This window comes from Zootermopsis nevadensis, unplaced genomic scaffold (assembly GCF_977971745.1).
Source record: "Zootermopsis nevadensis isolate Lab colony 2312 unplaced genomic scaffold, Znev_1.0 Znev_ptg000061l, whole genome shotgun sequence".
Taxonomy (NCBI): domain Eukaryota; kingdom Metazoa; phylum Arthropoda; class Insecta; order Blattodea; family Termopsidae; genus Zootermopsis; species Zootermopsis nevadensis.
The window spans coordinates 18,357,093-18,371,686 of NW_028259192.1; the positions used below are offsets into that span (position 1 = coordinate 18,357,093).

Below are 14,594 nucleotides of genomic sequence, written 5' to 3' on the forward strand. Positions count from 1 at the left end.
CGTACAATATCTGCGAGAAAGCACAGGCACAGCAAAGTCTGAAAGCATGACGTGTCAGTTAAAGCTCAGATTAAAAGCAGTGACTTCTCACCCAACATAAACCTCGCCGTTAAATACACTCCCCACGTCCGAGAGGCAAAATGCAAAACACAGAGAACAAGCATGATGAAGCAAGCCCAATATCGGGCAGAAGAACACAGCAGTTGTCAGCACTTCAATGTGAATCCAAACTCCGGATCGTGAGCCTATGAACTGTCAGAGAACATAACAACATGACTACTGGCAGAAATAATCGAAACGCGATTTATTCGCAAAGCAGAATAACTGGTACACATGTGATTGTCGGCCTATGCTTTTTCGAGGCGAAAAAGCTGAGTGCTGATACGAGGGTTCTTGAAGTTCCATTATCTCACTTGCTTCTGACTGTATCAGGGGGAAAGTGTCCCTTACACCACCAGCGCAATTGCTCCAGTTCAAACCAAACCCAAAGGCTCGCAGACATCTTGAACTGAGCGTACATCAGCTTTGAGGTAGCTGTTTTGACGTTACGCTTAGACGAGCATAAAACCAGGCTTCTTTTCTGCAACGGGCAATTCGTCTTAAAAGAAAAGCTAAGGAACTAGAGTATGACATCGCAGCGATGTGAAAAAAATTGGCCAGTGTGCGTAACAAGAATACATCATTGTCATCGGTGAATGTGAGCGTATGTAAGTGCTGTCTTCAGCTGGTGCCAACAAGTCACTGAAATCATAGAGGGAGTCCAAGACAATGTTTAATATTACACTTTCATTGTCATATTCGCATTTACTCGTGTACAGATATGTTAACTAAGAGTTAAGCGACAAAACACACGTGTTTGGATCCACGAACAGCCGAGTTAAAATCAGCTTATCTTGGAGCGGTAGGCAATAATTTGAAAATACGGAAGTTAAAGGCTTTCGTCGGTAATGTGTACAACATTTTTATCATAATATGTGGTGTATTAGTACTTATAGTTCATATTAGGGAAATCCAAAGAGACTTTCGAAGTTGAACAGGTGTAGACAAACCTTTCCTATTCGTCGTCCCGAATCGTAACTCTACTCTAACCTATGTGTGGTCAAATCTCAGTATAGTATCTTAAACAACTATCTACGAATGCTTCCACAACATTGCTAACTCATCATTCAAAATAATAGTGTAAATTAATGCTGCAGAAATTACGACAAGACCTCAAAGCAATTAACGCCAGTATCGACTTGCTGTCACATCACAATGTTTCTCAACCTTTCTGGTACCACAGACCCCTCCCTAAAATGATCTTGAATGTTTTGATTAGATAGAATATAAACTAACTAAAAACAGACAAAAAATATAGTTTTCCGAAATGTACTTTGCTCCAATAACTAACTAACTAATTAACTAGATGGCTTACTGAACCCGAAGGTTCATCATCGAATTAACCAAAGCCCTCCACCGGACCCAGTCCTGGGCCAACAAAATCCAGTTTCCTTCAACTCCTATCTCCCATAGATCCCGCCTGAGATTATCCTCCCATCTACGTCTAGGTCTCCCCAGCGGTCTCTTCCCTTCAGGTTTCCCAACCAGTACCCGGTGCACACCTCTTGTCCCATCTATGCGCGCTACATGTCCAGCCCATCTCATTCTTCTCGACTTAATCACCCTGACAATACTGACTTTGCTCCAATTTGTATTAAAAATGTGATAAACTTAAAACTAGCTTCCGTGGACCCCGGGTTCTAACACTGACAAAATACATATATTCTCGATTTCCATATTATTTCTACTAAAGTTAATTTATACGAGCGGTGGACACTGTGGCTTTCTCAGTTTAATTTCCACTACCAGGAAACATGGATAAAATATTGTGAGCAGATAATGTTAGTATTTCGAAATGGGCGTGTTCACTATTAAAAATAAAAAAACCCCGCACGCAGTACTTACTCAGAACGAATGAGATGATTATGCGCTGTGAATCATACAGAGTAACCAAGGCTTCACTAATTAACGACAACCAGCCAGGCGAAGTTACTGAAGTTTACTGGGTATCAAACTAGTGTTCACTCCTGACCTACAAGAAGATAAAACTAAATTTGAACAAGTGAAGTGTTTAAAAGTGAACAAATATTCTATTTGTTAATCTTCCTTCTCTTTACCTCATTCACAAATGAGTCATGGTAACACAGAAAAGTGAAGTTGGAAGGGTTGGTTTCGATTCCCGGTATGGGCAGAGATTTTTTCCATGACTAATGCGATGCATCGTACAACTCATCACAAGACTCCACGTAGTATCGAGATTAAAAATACGTGGAGCTTTATTTTCACGACTCTTGCAGTCTCCGTGACATGCTGATTCGGCATAGGGAAAATTTTATATTTTGCCTTACCGTACTCTCTTATGAAACGAATACTCTCAAATACAAATCTGAAGCAATATCGCTATACGCTATCGTAATGTGTGGCGTTTGGGAATAGTAAATAAAGATTGTGAGTGTGTGTGGACTGGAAAGAACGAACCATAATCACGTAGTGACCGGCTTCAAGATGTATCAGCAACGTAGCAGCGAACTTCGTTCGAGTTGTAGTTTCCAGTCCCATGTGGCGTTTACATCACTTTTCATTCTGTCATCCTTTCAGATAGCCCCAAAAGCTGGAATTTCATCCCAAAGAAAGCAAACAAAACATAATCAATACTACTGCACGGAAGAGAACGGGAGGCTGGTGCGTCTCTTAATTGCCCGGCTTATACTGACAGACACAGCTGACAGCAAGAGTGGAATGTCGACCGCAAAGCACAAGCTACTTTGCGAAGGTGGGCAAGAGGATTCTGTTTCGTAGGATTTGAGGTTGTCCACGGCGACGAGAATGGAGATGGCTGTCTTCTGGGCTCCAGAGCCGTGTAGTCTGGTAGATATTTACCAGCATTTTAGAGGTACTAGCTGCCCTAATGATGGAGGCAGCAAATACCTCTGAAACGTTAGTGAACTTCTGTCAGACTGTACGGCGCGAACTTCAGGAGATTTTTCGTATTTCTTCTGTACTTCTAGGCAAACAATGAGTCATTGTAAAACAACAGACTACGACCACTTCCTTCAGCATTTTCCCCAATTCATTATTACACCACGATTAACACTAGAAACCCATGCTGTTTGGAAAACAACGTCAGCGACCAAGAATAAGGAAATCCTGTGGACTGTATTTCTCATTTTACGAGGGTCGCTCATTAAATAATGCCCCACATTTTTTTTCTCAGCCAATAATGAAGATAGAAAAGTGTACTTTTACATGCTTGAGATTTGATGTTTCTCGCGTTCGTGTACGGAGTTTCAAATGATTCCAACCAATGGCGGAGCTGTAGTGAACTGTTAAAATGGCGTCTGTGAACGACTCTCGTTACAAGCAACGAGCTGTAATTGAATTCTTTTTTGCTGAAAAAGAAACTGTGGTGAACATTCATAAACGTTTGTGTGCTGTGTATGGAAGCTGTGCAGTCGATAGGAGCACCGTTGGTCGCTGGGCTAAGAGAGTTAAAGCTTCAGGAAGTGAAGAAACCGAGCTCCATGATCTGCCGCGCTCTGGGCGTCCTGCCACAGCCACCACTCCAGACATGTTGAACCGCGCGGATGCCATTATTCGTGAGGATCGGCGCGTCACAACTCGATAATTGGCCCAACAGCTTTCAGTCAGCAATGGAAGTGTAATTGCAATTATCCGGGCTCTTGCATATTCGAAGGTGTGCGCAAGATGGGTTCCACGAAGTCTCACAGCAGACCACAGGATTCAAAGGAAAACAATTTCTTCTGAATTGTTGGAAGCGTTTTGATGCTGAGGGATCATTACAGGTGACGAAACCTGCATACACCACTTTGAGCCGGAGACAAAAAGGCAGTCAATGGAGTGGCATCACCCTCAATCACCGAGAAAGAAGAAATTCAAGACAACTCCCTCCGCCGGAAAAGTCATGATGACTGTATTTTGGGACAGTGATGGGTTCATTCTTGTGGATGTAATGCCAAGAGGTGCGAGACGCGTACATCGGGACCCTGAAACCCTCAAGAAGCGTTTCCGACGAGCTCGGCCTCACAAGCATCCAGCAGAAATTTTGCTCCTGCACGACAATGCACGCCCTCACACAAGTCCGAGAACCCGGGAAGAAATCACCAAATTGGGTTGGACGGTGCTGCCCCATCCACCCTCCGACTTTCATCTCTTTGGGCCACTCAAAGATGCTATCCGCGGAACAAGATTTGAAGATGACGAGAGCGTGATTCAAGCAGTGAGGACATGGCTACGTGCACAGGACAAGAGCTGGTACCGGCAAGGCATGCACGCACTTGTTCCACGATGGCGTAAAGCCGTACAAGTTGATGGGGACTATGTGGAAAAATAGTATGTGTAAGGGAAACATTGATTTATATTGTCACTAAATTTGAGCCATCTTGAATAAATATATTCTGAGGAAAAAAATGTGGGGCATTACTTAATGAGCGACCCTCGTAATAAAATCGGCCTACATTTAGAGTGATAAAATCAATAAGCATGAGATTGGTGGAACATGTAGCATTGGTTACTCGGGCACGTTATGTTATAGCGAAGTAAAATTAATAAAAATTATGTTATGTGGCCATGCATAAGCCTATTAATTTTGAAGTTATGGAACGTATAACCTGAACCTGTTCAGCCCTGAAGTAAATACTGGGTTTCTGTCAATACGCGAAGTGCTTAGGAGTACGACAAATGACATGCAGTTTGTACACGAGACAAGAACCATAGAAGTTAACTGAAGATGCTGTATGTACGAACCACATTAGGAAGGTAACGGTCGAGATTCATGACTAATGGAACAAACTGGACAGGAAGAAGCTTAGCAAGGAGTATAAAGGAAATAATGGAGACTACATGAAGACGTGCATACGTTCCCGATAAATCTACAGTCACCTCCAAAAACTAGGAGCCAGAATAAGAAATAAAATACATGTAGTGAAAAAGATGGTTTCTTTTATTGACACACAACGTGTTTCTTTTTCTTTAGCGTTTCAACTGTCGATCGCCAGAGTTCACGAAACACATGACTTCTTTCTGTGCAGAAAAAAATAAAATAATGCGACTGTCAACTTCTCTTGTCTCGCCCGGTATGTTTGAAATGGAAATATTTATGGCATGTTGTTATAAAGAGGTTATGAAATACATTGTTTTCAGAGGTAAGATGTATATGGGGTTATGGAAAGGTAGGTTTCAACCTATCAGAATGAAGTCTGTGAAGCAAAAAATTGCTATATTAGAAATGTGGTATCAAAACCCCGGTTTTCGACAAAGTCTTCTGTGCAGAGAACCCAATGAATGATTGAATGTCGGCAAAGAGATTGAATGCCAATCTGACAGAAGCATTGGATGCAGTTTGCATGCACTCCGCTGTGTTCTGCTCCATCGAGGTTAATATCTCAAGCAGATGAAGTGGCTCGTGAAGTAAACACGAGCATCTCCTACTGGGAGGGAATTTCATTTAAACTTGCAGAAAAGTTTCAGCAGTGGTAAAAAGATAAGTGCTTCAACTGATGGCGCTTTGCATGTCACGCTCTGCGAGAGGAGGGTGGTAAATGTTTGTTCTCTCTGCAACAAAAGGAAACCAGGAGCGCCATTTAACCACTTTGCTTTGAAACTGATTTATAGCAACACCTAGGCAAACAAATTGTCCTTTAAAGATAAATAAATCGGACGAGAACACAGACAGACTTTTGAAACCTGGTTTCTATTTATTTAGTAAATGTAAATTTGTTAGGTTCATGTGCCTTCGCAATGTAGACAGCCATCACACATAAAATATTTGTCCACGGGCCTCCTTCCACTTCGTGTGTCCACGAATCATCTATTGTCATAAGATGTTAATGTTATCACTAATAGGAATTACTGGAAAAACTCTAATAGTAACTGAGTTAAACAAGTTAGAAAATTTTCGCGCACAGCATAAGAATTCTGGTGATGAATGTCGCCCTGATGACGGGGGCAGTATGACCTCTGAAACGTTGGTTGACATCGACCAGACTGCACGGGGCAATAATCCAGAAGACAGTAGTATTAATGAAACAAATGCTTTGCCCATCCATCTGGTATACCTACAAAAAGTATATCTGTCCTAACGCCTATATTCGACATTGGTGCCTTGTGACAACTGAAGCAAGTTATTTATGTATGTCCCGCGGTTGCCATATGGTCTTCTTCATTTTAGACACGGATGACCTAATCCGAAGTAGTACAACTCGTGGAAAGGTGCATTAGGTTCTGTCATAAAAAGGTTCCGCGTTCTTAACTGTGTGGAGCCAATCTGCTCCTGTCACAAAGTAGTTTGCCGCAGCGGTAAAGCCCCAGACTGCATTCGAGATGCGCCCGGAAGCATCCTATTTCGGACACTGTGTGACCGTCTTCCAAACCGTCTGTTTAAAGTGAATATTTTAAGTACGTCAAGACATGGTCCTTTTTTTCTGCTTCGTCCAAACAAAACTGAGCGTCGCGGAATCAGCTTCGCTGTGCCAAGTACGCACTACGAGGGCTTCTAGTAACGCCAATACATGATTCGAAAGTACCAGGCCTTGGGAAGAGAAAACTTCACCGACCTTCAACACACATTCACTGCGCCTCAGCGAAATTACACCAACTTATTTTCCAATTATCGAGTACATTTCTTAAGCCTTCGTTTGATAATCCAGTAATTTCGACAGAATTTTGCTAAGATTATAAAACTTGATATATGTATTTATTTAACATTCAGAAATATGAAGAATGTAATATATCTTGGTCCCCAAATCTCACTGTTTGCTGACGAATTTTCAGGGATACAGAACAAGAGACTGATACAATCTTCACCAGTGAATTAGTGTCATCATTAAGCTACATAATGCACGTTAATGTCAAATGGCGTGTACCACGCTAATACAAAAGCCATTTTTATTAATCTGGTTTATCTATTTCACTCATTTCTTACTCACAACGTGGTCGAACACTGTGGTTTGACAAACTATCGATAAATAATCAATGTATCAGTCGCAAGCACTTGTGTATGAAGCACCATCAAAGAAATACCCTCCCCTCATGTATGTCACACATTGCTTCTGTTTCTCTTTTACCTGCCCGCACAATTTCATTCGTGATCTTCAGTCTACTCATACGACAAAGATAGATATGTCAATCCTTCAACCAATAAATCCGACAAGAATATGACACGCCTACTGAACTGATCATGCATAAGACATGTAGTGACAAGTTGCAATTTGCAGGAAAGCAATCTCTGGCCTCACACGCTCCGAAAACTTCTTGGTATAGCACAACGGAAGACGGGTCTTGTCAAGAGTCTCCAGGTCCCTTGGGTCTGAAGCCTGCAAACGAATAGAAAGTCAGAAACGAAACCGCTACTGTCTGTGGGCTAAAAAAGCAAGAAAACCAGAGAGATCGATCTGTAGCTCGGTGCTGGGAGATGGATGTAAGCACCCAATTTTCTGCTGCATTATTTATAGACAGATTAGATTTAGTCATCACAAGACTCAAGATGACTGTCTTCTGGGCTGTTACACCGTGTAGTCTGGAAGAAATTTACCAACGTTTCTGACGTGTAGGCTGCCTCCATCATGACTACCATAGCCCTGTATCGAATTTCTCACCAAAACATTATTATACACGGAGTGTAGATCTAATTAAGATCTAAGACATTTTGTTTTCGGACCTGACATACATATACCTACACACGCTTTCAGCAAACACCCGCAAGAGGGCGTATAGTTGGTCGATAATAGATCCTAACTTTCAGGCATTCCGAGAGTTCACGGTGTGCCCAACAATTCGTTCCAGATTCGAGTGAATGCAGACATTAATCATTCCAGATAGCTGCAGTCTCATTCCTTCAGCGTGGTTTATTCTGTTCTCTTTATAATAGTTTTCCTGTGGAAACTGCGAATGGACCGACACCAAACCACCTCTGAGGTACCTGAAGTAGCCTACGGAAACAAGTTTCAAAAATAATGTTTGTATAAACACGTTATGGTACTAGAAATGTTCTAAAGTCCTCAGGAATCCGTATAAACATGCAAGGACTCAATGAGCCCTGCACAGACAAGTGAAAACAATAATTAAAACACGTGCTGTAAATTCGTTGTTACTTATGCTCAAAAATAAACATTAAATTTTCGTCACATTTGCAATCAACAAGAACAGCACTGTTTCTTTTGAGTTTTGCCAACTGTAAAAGGCACATAGCATGGAATTAAGACATCGGTTTCCAGCCACAGATTTATCACCACACAAGGCCAAAGCTTTTCTCCTGATTAACAGAGAGTAAGTATCACGCAATGACGCCGTCCGGCAAGCGAAGAGGTGACGGTCCACTTACATTAAACCTCAGAACGAAATAATGAGAGTCATCAGAATCAAGCTCCGATGTGGTGCCGGTAAGTCAGTGCCGCGAATCCAAACAATGTCTTCTGGTCTGCAGCCAGATGCTTTTCAGTTTTATAACTCCGCTCCTCGAATGCATACGTCCACACAAAGCACATACACTTCCTACGTATATGTTACAGACATTTTTACCCGATTATACACTGGTAGAATTGACTGATTCATTGATTGATTGATGCTGCCTCCGTCATCAAGGCGATGATAGCCCTAATGATGGAGGCAGCAAGGACCTCTGAATCGTTGGTATACTTCTACCAGACTACATGGCGCGACAACCCAGAAATCAGCCATGAGAACCTCATATCCAACACAGCATTCATCTTCAGCCCCCCAAAATTAAATCGTACATCTGCCTTTTTAAGTGTTAAAATTAATCAGGTACAGTTTTCAGCAAGGTCCGCGTACAGATATTTCCTCTGCAAGCACGCGTCAACCGAAATACCAAGCAAAAAACTGACTTTTCTATGATAGAGATACATATTTATGCATGTCAGTAAAACTACACAGCCAAAATGTCGCGACTGGTCGCTTACCGTTCTGCTTCATAGTTCGGGATTATTCCAGTTTCGATTCGGACATTGGCTACTCTGCGATTTTCAGCTGTTTTCCTTAGTCCTTCCAGACATATGCTACGATAGCGATAGTACATGCTATTCATTTTACCATTCACAAGCAACAAACTTTATTTTACTCGTTATATAAGCATTAATTTACTCTTGTCTACCTTTCCAGCGAAGATTAAACATATAAAAATGTCAACTACGATGATCCCACTGCTATGAGCCCAAAGTACCGATGCTGATTTACATGACCAACATACGAAACTGCAATCCTCTCGATCAGTACATCAGAACTTCCACTACGATGGGTCCACTGTCAGTAACCTGTAGTCAGGAACATCGACTCTGATATATGCGGCCCTACCGTACTGCAATCCTCTAGATTAGTTTATCGTTTCGTCCAGACAGCCTGTAATCTGTCAAATGTAACACGACAGCCTCTCTGGCTGCAGCGATTCATCACACGCCCACCCGGTGCAGATGCTGGTACGTCATGACCTTACGAAAGTAAGGACAATACATTTTTCTGAAAACAAATTTGGGTTTCAGTAAAGTTTATTCTTTAAGCAACGACGGGAATGTTCTCTTCGGTATACGAAAATTTCTGTCGACAAATAATTCTTAATATCGACACACTCTTCATGACAGCTCAGTCAGATAACCGACGAGGTATGGAACAGGCAGACTTAGCCTTGGGATTTTTCTCCTAGTGAATCTGGCAGTTCACCTTCAACTACAGCAGCCACCAAATCGGGTGCCTGAAGTTCACGGAAGTACTTCACCTCCGTTACTGCGCGTTGCTAGCTTTGCTATTGTGCAAATTGCGAGCTGTCTTCTCTCGCCTTGGCTCCGCTGTTTCGTGATGATTTTGTTAGGACATTGAAACATGCAATTCTGTGAAAGCTAGCCAGAGGTCACTTTTCTTTCGAAACTCACATGCAAGTGGTAAGATTTTGGTACAGAATTTACAGAGACGCATTTGAGATGGTTAAAATTTAATGACGGATGTTGAAGAACGTGTCTGGTGCTAAGTACTCCTTTATCCGTAAAACTATTACTATCATTGCGCAATTAGAATGTTACGATGACCACCATCGCCTTAACGATAGCGATAGCTAGTACCTCTGAAACGTCGGTAAACTTGCATGACGTCACGGCGCAACATCCCAGAAAACAATCATCTTCATACTCGCAGCTGTGAGAACACGAAATCTCACAAAATACCATCATTTTGACTTCGACGGAATCAGGGCTTTAAGAAATAACAATTTCGGATTAACATCTCGTGTTACGACCTGCATCATAATTTTCATTCCTACCAGAAAAGATAAATTGTTGTTCTACATTCAGTAATTAGCCTAAGAACATAATGAAATGATTGGTTTCCTACGAGCCGCCACTGAAGTGAAGGCGGAGAGAAAACAGCTGGGACACGTTCCTGGAAGCTTTTGTTTAAACACGGAGCCCTCTAAACTGTCTGTTAAGATAATTTACTCAAATCTCCCACCCTCACATATAAGTGGGTGAATCAGACAGCAGCTGAGGGTTAACAAGTCAGTAAGGGGAGTTCCCGTTGTCACCTACAAGCGATCAATGCCCAGCCTCTGTTCCTTTCAAACTGAGAAGCGGGTATTTCTCTGAATGTCTTTCGCGATGGTATAATATTACTGCTTTCTTTGTTTTGGATTTTCTCCATCGTCTCCTTTGAAATCTTAAAACTCTTAAGATCAGCGATTTTTTAAGGTTTTAAACGGGTGATCGTTCTTCGCCTTCGCGTTAAAAGGGGAGGACACACATTCTGTTGGATCCGGTAGAATGAGCTATTCCAATCGGGTACAGGTGTGCCCCTTTTTACCAGAAAACGAAACGTTGTGATTTTAAATAGGTTTTAAAACGTAATAAGTAAATCTTGAACCATGCGACAGCCGATCTGCAATTACAGGGAGTGTGAAAAGCGTCTTTGAACATTTTTAACATTTTTAACACTGCTTAACAGGTCTGTTTATGTAAAACGACACAGTCCCAACTGATATCAGGAAAAGTGCATGGACACATTTGATGTGAAGCAGTGAAGACTGTATTTCCATATAGTTTTACAATATATTTCTTTTGTATGTGGTTTTCACATTCTTCCACACTACAAAGAACTCGTTATTGGTGCGGAAACCAGACTTGAAAACGGCTAGTTACCGTTAAGGCTGAAAACATATCTTGATAATTATTTGTGGTTTATTTAAAGTCGCTGTCAGTAGCTCAGACCATACAGCATCGAATGAAAGAATGACGCAACATAAGAGACCTCTTCATCTTGTTATCTGTTTGAAGTTGTACGTTTTTAAGATACCTTAGATCATATAAATTTTCATGAACGTTTTCGCATAGGAAATGGTATCAGTCTAGCTACACCTATTTTTCGAATGTACGACCGCCATGTTGAAATTGGTGATTGTTTTTTGTAGTTGTGGGATGTTTAGGGTCAAATTCAGTATACTCGCCCTTACTGAAGCCAGTTTAAATATTTGATTTGTTGTCCTTTTTCACTCACCAGATAAATTTCAATACCTGATGTCCTCCTTCGAGAAAACGTTATCAGTTAATCACTTCCCACCAACCACCCTTCTCTGTCACTCCTTACGGCAAAGATAAACACACTGGGGTCGGGATCAGATGCTCGAACTATTGAACGCGAGGGCTGCAGTGCGTAAGCTTTGATGACAGGGGCCATGAAAAGTTACAGTTTGAACAGGAAAAGATATACTGTGGTTCCGAAACTAAAATATCCGAGGAAACAGACGTAAATACTTAGGTGCGTCACGTATTTGACAGCTGCTTACAGTTACAAATGTGCTACGTAGACGGAGAAGATACTTCGTGATCAAGAGATCCTACATCACATCTAAAATAGTAGAAATTAAAATACACAAACAAAACTGGCAGTGAAACAATCTCTAAGGGGAAAAAAACAGATTGTGTCCGCTGAGAACAATATTTGGACCTAAGAGAGATTAAATAACAGGAAATGGAAAAAGTAATTTGTGGAGGAGATTAATATATGTACTGTGCCCGAATTTATAACTTGTGTTAGGCAAGGCCGTGGTCTAGGCAACACGGAGTTTTCCTCCGGGGGCTGCCCCGGTTTCTCCGTGGCATCCCAATAATTACTCCATTCACACACAGAAGAAGGCAATGGCAAACCACTTCTGGATCATCTGCCAAGAACGTATATGAACAGGTCCCAGTCCGAGAAAAGGATGGAAGGATCCTGTTCATATGGACCTGTCGTCAGACAGAACACTAAAAGTAAAATAAATATAAAACTCTTATTACAGTGACAAACTCACGACGTGATATGGGCGGGGATTGTAGCATGCATTAGATGGCCGTGAAAGCATGCAACACTTCAGTCGGAAAACCAGAAGAGAAGAGAATAGTCTGCTTGGGAGGCCTCGGCATATACGGGGGGAACAATATGAAAATGCTTCTCAAGAAGCACTCTGTTTCGTGGGGGGGGGGGGGGGGGTGTGTTATTACAGGCCGAAACACATTTATCAGAAGCACCCCTATGTCTTCCCGTTTATTACTTTTATAATTACATTTCATGCATTTGGACGGCAGACGTCAGACGTCAGCTTCGTATCTGATGTCTGCCCACAGATCATCCGCAGGCATTCCCGTCACATTCTTAGGTTTTTAAGAATCGTTATCGCTTGCAGATTTGAACATCTAACATAACCCTGATGATGGAGGCAACAACCGACACTTGAGACTACACGTTGCAGCAACTCAGCAGACTCGTCATTCTCGTCGCCGTGAAAACCTGAAATCTCAACCGCAATATCTTCTTTTCGTTTCGAAACGGATTGTTAGGATTAACACTGACTTCCTGCACAAAAGTCTAGAATGTGTGGAGTTGCACATCGACGCCTTTGAACCTGCGGCCACCAGTGTCTGGCACGGCAGCGCAACCGATGAGTCTTAACTACTTCATACACCGAAGAGCGTTAAACAGTTACAGGCTTGTGAGTGAGTCAACACGAGTGGCCTCTTTATCCATGACTCACCGCGCCACCTGGAAAGACCTCACGCTACTCAATCAATACGTCATTACCTTCCAAAATCTTCTATCTTGCCAAAGTGATTCTTCATGGCATGGCATTAACAAGAGGGGTATCTGTAAAATGGGTTGGATACCTGAAGATCGCGGGTCGCTCACGGCTCTCCCTTTGTGTGGCTGGTAATTATATATCTAAGGAGAACTAAATCATTTTGTTAAACCTTTAACGTACTTCACCAGATCTCTCAACGACAGTTTTAACATATGCCAACACTGCCGAGTTAGCACTTCACAACGACAACACTTCCTTCACAAAGTTAGGTGGACGTGAATACAAAGCAATTAGGATAAAATACGAGGACCGCGTGGGTAACACGCACGAGATAGATGAAAAATGATAGCACAATTCCGGTCAGAATACCTAAAGGAAAGAAAGTGTGTGAGTGAGTAAGCTGGACTAATCTGGCTCAGGCCAAGGTTCAATGCCAGAATCTTCTGGTTCCATAAAATGCGAGTCATTTATTGATTGGCTGAGTTGGCAATCAGTTAGTGAGGGCTGCAGAAACGAGAAACAGAAATGCGGTCTGAATTGAACTCAGAATGGAGGAATCACCTTTTAGCCTTTTAAGGGATTGCACTGTTAGAGAAGCATAAATTTTCACATTTCATATTGAAACAAAGTTCATTTTTCTATGTGTCTACCTATCGAAATCCCAGTCTTCTATGTCCAATCTAAGACTGTGAAAATGAAATATTTTATACATATAAATATTTTTTCCTGGGGCGATGCAAATAATGACGTGCAGGCAGTGGTGTAGCAGAAAATGATTTTTAGATATAGCACGAATATGAAAGAAGATGACTGTCGGCTTTGACGGAAATAACCAAGTGAGCCATACATGAGTGTTCAAATCACAACAGAAGAGACACTGCGAGAAGGCGTGTGCTAATGACACTCGAATGGACGCCAATCCTTGTCCAGATGAGTCACAAATTAGAATCTTAACGCTTTACTCACTTGTTAAAGTGTCCTGGACTGCACTCAAGTAGAACGCACTTACCTGTAAAAAAAATAGAACATTTCGTCAGACAAAGTAAGTATTGGAGATAATTTCACACTCAAGAACTCAGAAATGTTTGGACATGGGCCAATTCTTATGAAATACCAGAGCTACGGAAAATTGATATAAAAAAAGGTCCGGAGATAGGGATTAGCTCTATCTAGTGGGCCCAACTGTGTATGAACCTGAAGACGGAGATAGAATCCCATCTCCGAAACGTCGTTTTTACGTTTTATATTTACTAGACGATGGATAATATCAAAGAAAATTTTTATTCAATTGACTCTTCACCATCGTCAAGAAGTTTTAGATCTACGGAAAATGGGTGAACCGGATTCATCGGGGTGAGAACAGGGACCAGTGGCGGGCGCCTGTGAACACAGAAAAATACCTTTGAAAAGGCAGATAATTTTTAGACCAACTGAGTAACTATTAGCTTGTCCAGAATGACTCTGCTCCATACACTTGGTTACACAT

The 14,594-nt window shown here is 41.8% G+C and overlaps 1 protein-coding gene across 2 annotated transcripts in view; it reads right to left on the minus strand.

The window, feature by feature from the left end:
- Positions 1 to 14,594, minus strand: part of Meltrin (disintegrin and metalloproteinase domain-containing protein meltrin) — a 110,870-nt gene that overhangs the window by 85,881 nt on the left and 10,395 nt on the right. Inside the window, exon 1 of one of the 2 annotated variants that reach the window (XM_087340627.1) lies at positions 14,075 to 14,096. The exons of the other annotated variant lie outside the window; for it this stretch is intronic. The gene's annotated coding sequence lies outside the window, so the exon portion shown is untranslated. Of the gene's footprint in view, positions 1 to 14,074; positions 14,097 to 14,594 lie in introns of those variants that run through there. 2 annotated transcript variants of the gene reach the window in all.